This window comes from Ambystoma mexicanum, chromosome 2p (genome assembly GCF_040938575.1).
Source record: "Ambystoma mexicanum isolate Mex_15411 chromosome 2p, UKY_AmexF1_1, whole genome shotgun sequence".
Lineage (NCBI taxonomy): Eukaryota > Metazoa > Chordata > Amphibia > Caudata > Ambystomatidae > Ambystoma > Ambystoma mexicanum.
The window spans coordinates 1,133,333,480-1,133,340,755 of record NC_090923.1 but is presented as its reverse complement, the minus strand read 5'-3'; positions in this window follow the sequence as shown (position 1 = coordinate 1,133,340,755).

The following is a 7,276-nucleotide window of genomic DNA, read 5'->3' as shown; positions in this document are numbered from 1 at the left end:
GACAGAATTTATCCTGGAGTTATTCAGCCCCCGAGCAATAAAAAGCCTGATGCACTATCACCAGTGATTTAAATTGGATCTGTTGAAGAACCGGGAGCCAATGCAGTGATTGAAGAACAGGAGAAATGTGGGCACCATATGGGGTACCAGTGCAGATACGTGCAGCATAGTTTTGGAGAAGCTGAAAACGATGGAAAAGATACAGAGGCTGGGCCAGAAAGAGGGAGTTGCAATAATCTAGCCGACTGCGGATCAGAGAAGCCGTCACTAAGGGCCTCAGTCAGACAGGGAGAAAAGGAAGAACCTTGCGATGCACTTGCAGTTGGAAAGATCCTGCTTTACAGATGGCCCCAACTTGGCCATTCATCGATAGGGAGGCGGAAAGAATCACTCACAGATTCTTTATCTCTGAGACCGGAAAACGACATGGCCCAAGCTCCATAGGCCAAAAAGCCAGGGACCAGGTCAGAGTGGATGTGGGACCTATCACCTGTGGGCCGTGTGGGGGATAGACCACCAGGACCTCTGTCTTGTCCCCATTCAGTTTCAGCCAGATACTGCCCATACACTTCTCACAGCCAACAGACAACTCCTAAAATGGGACGCAATGCCTGGCTGGGTAGAATCCAGCGGGACGAAGATTTACATGCCATCAGCATAGGAGTAACACCTGAAGCCGAAAGAGCGGATGAGTAGAATCAAGGGCTGAATATAGATCTTAAAAAGGGCCGGGGACAAGGTCGAGCCCTTGGGAACCCCACACAGCAAGACCACGGCGGCTGAAATGAAGAAGGCAAGTGTCAGTGTCTGAGTATGATCAGCTAAGAAAGAGGCGAACCAGGCCAAAACCTGGCCGGAAAGGCCAGCCGCTGCCAACCGATCCAGTAGTAGTACCTGACGGTCCACTGTATCAAATGCGGCCGATAGGTCTAACAAAATACGGGCACTTGCTCCACCTCCATCAGCCAGCAAACGAAGATCGTCATACACCGAAACTAACACACTTTCCGTCCCTCGGCACGGTTGAAACCTGGAAGGGGTCCCAAAAAGAAGAATGTTCCAAAAAAAGAAGTGAGCAGGGGGGAAACGAGAGACTCCAACATAAAGAAAGGGAGCAAAGAGATAGGCCGAAAATTTGCAGACAATTATCTCCAACAAGTGTATAAACGCCCTGTAGTTTAACGCTGAAAAGAACATGAATGGATTGCTTTGCATGAAAAGGTTGAGGAATCAATGGAGCTATTGAGACACTATCACAGATGGCACAAGAAACACACCTCACAGGCGGTTTAATGTTTTTTTGGGGGTTTTCAATGGGCCCTATGGCTTTCTCATCTAATAATGCACTTCCCGCCTAACCCAGGCATCCATGACTCCACGTTAGTAACTATAGATGATTGACCCCCTACTGTCTAAATTCTATCTTAAGCTGAACGTAATGACCTAAAGGCAGAATGCCTTTTCTCTTACCTTACCTCTGTCATAAACTCCGGTATTCTATCCAGCTGTTAGTGTTCTACAGGGAAAGGGATTGTGACACTCTGCTCGACTGAGTTGACCAATTGGAATATGAGGTATCTCAGATTTGTGACTCCAGGTATAGAAGGGGCCAGCTTCAATACCTGGTTGAATGGAAAGGATAACCTCCTAGCGAAAGAACCTGGGAACCTCTCTCAAACATCAAGGCCCCACGGCTGCTCAGAAGGTTCCACCTCATCCACCCGGGCAAACCAGGAGGGAAGGGTCTTCGGAGGAGGCATGCTGTCATGAATCGCTGGGTGCGCCCCTTTTGGGCCTCATGGTCCTTGTCACAACGGACTTAAACAACTAATACCTCCAATATGGCCGTCTAACGCATTCCCTTCTCGCTCCATGCGTTGGACGTAACCCTTCTCTATTTCTAGACCACGCCTTCCGCGGCTCCGCGCGTCTCAATGCTATAGCGATTAGTGACCAGACGTGTGCTCCGTAGCTCGCGGTTCTTCTCCTTTCTACTCCGCTATCCCTTCCTCGAAACCCCCCCCCTTCTTCTTCCTCCTGGATTCTAGTTCTAGCGAACTTACCTTGCCTCCTGGATTCCTGGTAAAGAACGGATTCAGGTGAGAAGGGGGGAACTCCTTGACAGTTTGAGACGCCACCCAATCGAAAGCGATTTCGACATGGAGGCTGCCGTGCAGGACTTGATGCGTAGTATGCAGGAACTGTCAACCGAGGTACAGAATCTGAAAGCGGAGAACGCCGCTCTCAAACAATTGGTTCTATCCCAGGATTCTGCTACAAAAGAGAGTGTTATACTGGGCGGAGTCGTGAATAAATACGACGGCTCCGCAAAGACCCTTCGTGCATTCCTGGATTCGTGCTTGGTTCATTTTACCTTCAAGCCTTACTATTTTGCGACCCAAGGGCCAAGGTGGGTTTTATAATATCTCTCACCTTTTTTGGGAATGCCTTAACTTGGGCCACTCCCTTCGTTAACTCTAGCGATGCCCTCCTAGACGATTATGATGGGTTTATACGTGCCCTAAAAGACATGTTTGACCGCCCCGAGCAGGTCTATAGTGCACAAGAACGCTTGTTAGACTTTCAGCAAGGGACCCAGGATATGCTCACGTATGTGACCCGATTTAAACAACTGGCAAAAGAAGCCGACTGGTCCACTGAGGCGAGTTTTACCCTATTCAGGAGAGGATTGAATGAAGAAATTAAGGATGAGCTGGCCAGAGTGGCACGACCAAGCTCATTCCAGGCATCAATGGATCTTGCCATGCAGATTGACTTCTGTATCCAGGAAAGGAAGTCAGAAAAGAAGAAATCCAGGGGAACTCCTTCCAAGGTATCATTTGAGGGTTCCCCCAGACCAGAAATCAACCCAAGCCCAGTTTCAGAATCCGAGCCCATGCAGATTGGGGCCTTTCGTGGACCCATATCCACGAGAGAGAATGAGGAGAATTCATACGGGCTTGTGAATGTACTGCGCCTCAGATAAGCATTTGGTTAGAGAGTGTCCTTTAGCACCCCCTTGGCGTTCAGGAAACGCCAGCTCCCGATCCTAGATGGAGCAGAGCTTCGGGAGAGAGATGTTTGCTCCACATCCATTCCATCCTTGAACTCTCCTGCACAAAACAATTTGGTGGTACTGCAGGCCTTTTTATCATCATCCAAGAATACAAACTATTCCATTTTGGCCCTGGTAGACTGCGGAGCTATGGGAATTTTCATCGATCATGAGTGGGTTGATAAACATCAGATTCCCTACGAGTCACGAAGCACCATGCAGCCTGTGGAAGTTATCGATGGAAGACCCCTCACATCAGGACCCATAAGCTTTCAGACCAAGGAGATCCAGCTTTCAATAAATCACTATCGAGAACTGATCAGGTTTGACATTATTAAGTCAGCTCATTACCCCTTGGTATTGGGCATGCCCTGGCTACAGAAACACAATCCATATATCAATTGGTCTGCGGGTTCCCTATTCCTAGGCTCAGAGTTTTGCATGTCTCATTGTCTATCCCTAGTACCTCCATTAACGCACCCAAAGGAACCAACAAAGGAACAACAGACACCACTAATGGTATCCAATGTTATGCAAGTTCCTGAAGTCTACCAAGCTTATGCTCATGTGTTTTCGACTGCCATTGTCCAGGCCTTACCCCACACAGACCTGAAGACTGCGCCATAGAGACGGAACCCTCTGCAGTGATTCCCTTCGGTAGGATGTTCATTCCTTCCGAATCCGAGAAGAAGGCCCTAAGAGAATACCTGGATACCAACCTTCAAAATGGCAACATAAGACCTTCGAAATCTCCTGCTGGTGCTTCTCTATTCTTTGTTCCCAAGAAGGATACCAAGGAACTCAGACCCTGCCTTGATTATCGCGGGCTAAATCAATGTACCCTCAAGGATCGGTACCCGTTACCCCTGATTTCGGATATCCTGGAAGCCGTGAGAGGCGCAGTGATATTCACCAAGTTGGATCTCAGGGGTGCCTATCATTTGATCCGTGTCAGGGAAGGAGACGAATGGAAGACTGCCTTCAGAACACCCTTTGGCCATTTTGAGTACCTAGTCATGCCCTTCGGATTGGCTAACGCCCTGGCAATTTTCCAACGCTTTATGGATAGGGTGTTCTCTGACATGCTGTTTCTCTTTGTTATTGTATATCTGGATGACACATTGATCTTTTCCAAGGTTCCTAAACAACATGAAGAGCATGTAAAGACAGTGTTGCAGAGACTCCGAGATCATAAACTCCTAGCCAAACCTGAAAAATGTTTGTTTCATGTGACCTCCGTCCACTACCTAGGGTTTAGTCTTACCCCAGAAGGAATCGGTATGGACCCTTCAAAGGTAAAAGCCATATTGACCTGGCCCGCTCCTACTTCCGTGAAACAAATTCAATCTTTCCTGGGATTCGCCAATTTCTACCGGAAATTCATATCTAATTTCTCCGAGATAGTACAACCGATTGTTGCTCTCCTGAAGAAAGACACTCCTTTCCTCTGGTCAACACCACAAGATATAGCATTCCAGCGTTTAAAGACAGAGTTTATGCTAGCTCCTATCTTGGCTCAACCCAATACTAGCCGTCCTTTTCTGGTAGAAACGGACGCTTCAAATTATGCCATTGTCGCAGTCCTGAAACAAGAATTAGGAGATAAACTGGAACACCCAATTGCTTACCTCTCACGAACTCTGACTCCTAGTGAAACACATTATTCAGTCTTGGAAAAAGAATTGTTAGCCATCCGCCAAGCCTTCACTGAATGGCGACATTTATTTTTGGGAGCTAAATATCCAGTTCAGGTCCATACTGACCACCGAAACCTCCAGATTCTACAGTCTTTGGAGTGTAGGAACGTCGTCAGGCATGTTGGGCATACTTCTTTGCCCAGTACCAGTTCCATATCACTCACGTTCCTGGATCACAAAACCTGATCGCCCACGCCTTATCTCGAAGACCTGACTACGAGCCCACTGAAGACAAGGCATATCCTCAGATGTTTTCCCCCAAGATCTTTGTGGCCCAGGCAGTCAACCTCTTCGAAGAAATCCAAGCCCAAACCCAATCCTCTGATCTGTGGAAGGACAAATCCAAAAGAAATCCTTTGAATGTAAAGGTCCGGGAAGGTTATTTGTTCAAAGACAATCTGTTGGTCATCCCTACAAAAAGACGACAACAAAGAATAATGAATCTATGCCACGATACCCTATACTCCGGACATCGTGGTGTCACCAATACCCTCTGTCTAATACAAAGGCAATTCTGGTGGCCTAGGATGGGACCCGACGTACGGCAGTACATTCAATCCTGTGTTGTCTGCAATCAAAATAAACACAATAACAAGAAACCAGCGGGCCTTCAACTACAACCTACATTGCCAACTAGGCCTTGGGAGATTATCGCTACGGACTTCATTGTGGAACTGCCACCATCCCGTGGGTGTACCAGCATCATGGTTACCATAGACCTGTTTACTCATATGGCTCTTTTTACGCCCCTGCGTAAATTACCATCCTCTTCTGAACTAGCAGGAATCTTCCTGGAACACATATTCCGTTTACATGGACTCCCTTCCAAGATAATTTCAGATCACGGACCTCAATACATCTCTCAATTCTGGAAACATCTGTGTCAATGCTTAGGGATCCAACGTGCCCTTTCGTCAGGTTACCACCCTCAAACCAACGGAATCACAGAACGTGTCAACCAAACCCTGGAACAGTATCTTCGATGCTTCGCCACCAAGGTCCAGGATGACTGGTCGCTCCTGATACCCGTGGCTGAATTCGCTTACAATAATTTTGACCATTCGGCACTTAAGATCAGCCCTTTTTATTGCAGTCAAGGATTTCATCCGTCGGTCCTACCTTCTGTTCTTCCCCAATCTACACCAGTACCTACAGTTGATTCCTGGATCGAAACCCTTGTCAACATACATAAAGAAGCCAAGGAATTTTTGGAGAAGGCCAGGAAACAGACCAAGAAATATGCAGATTCCAGAAGAAGACCTGTGTCGTAAATCTCCCCCCGTCTTACCTGTGATCGGGATCTCCCTTGTTCGGCCGCAGGACTCTTCCTGTGGATGGTTCGGGTCTTGAATAGGCTCGCCCGAGCCTCGTCAGGTTGCAGGACGCGTTCAGAGTTCCGGGAAGTTCGTGGTTCCAGGGTATCCAGGATTAGCGAAGAACGAGTAAGTAGGGGGGGAAATCCGGGAACAGGATAAAGACAAGGAAGGAAGCAAGAGGATCAAGGAAATCAATGTAAAGAGTAAGCACACGTCGGGTCACTACCGAAGATAGCGTTGAGACGCGCGGACCCGCAGGGGCGTGACCAATTTATAGTACGTGCCACGACGTGAAAACTAGTGCGTAGCACGGAGCTTGGTACGGCCATGTTGGGAGGAAGAAGGAGTACAAGCCCTTCGTGACAATGACCATGAGGTCCAGAAGGGGCAATTTCACCGGGTCATGACAGCATGCCCCCTCCGAAGACTGGTTCCTCCAGGCTTGCCTTGGTGAATAAGATGGAATCTTCTGAGCAAACGAGGGGTCTTTAAATTAGAAACTGGTTCCCATGTTCTCTCTCTAAGGGGGTAGCCTTTCCACTCAACCAGATATTGTAGTCGACCCCTCCTATACCTGGAATCACATATCCTGGACACCTCATATTCCAACTAGTCGTCCACAACCACAAGTGTGGGTTTGAAGGGTTTTTGAGTAGAACTAACGTAGGGTTTCAACAGGGAAGTATGGAAGACTGGATGTATCTTTTTCCAGGAATCCGGGAGCTTAAGTCGGAAGGAGACAGGATTGATGACCTCCTTTATAGAAAATGGACCATAATAGCGAGGAGCTAATTTGTTTGGTCGTAGATGTTGAGGTAACATTTTCGAGGCTAACCAGACTTGATCGCCAACTGAATAGGAAGGTGATGGTCTTCTCTTAGAGTCCGCATATCTTTTGGTTCGAGTCTGGGCCTGTTCTAACTGATCCTTTGCCTCTCTTTGTAAATCGATCAGCGTCTGAATCCAAGAGTCAAGGGTAGGTACCGGAGTAGATTCGGGAAGAACTGATGGTAAAACAGACGGGTGATAACCTTGACTGCAATAGAAAGGGCTGATCTTGAGAGCTGAATGATCTGAGTTATTGTAGGAGAATTCGGCTAAGGGTATAAGGAGAGACCAATCGTCTTGAACCTTGGTGGCAAAACAACGAAGATATTGTTCCAGGGTTTGATTTACTTGTTCCGTTGCCCCATTGGTTTGTGGATGAT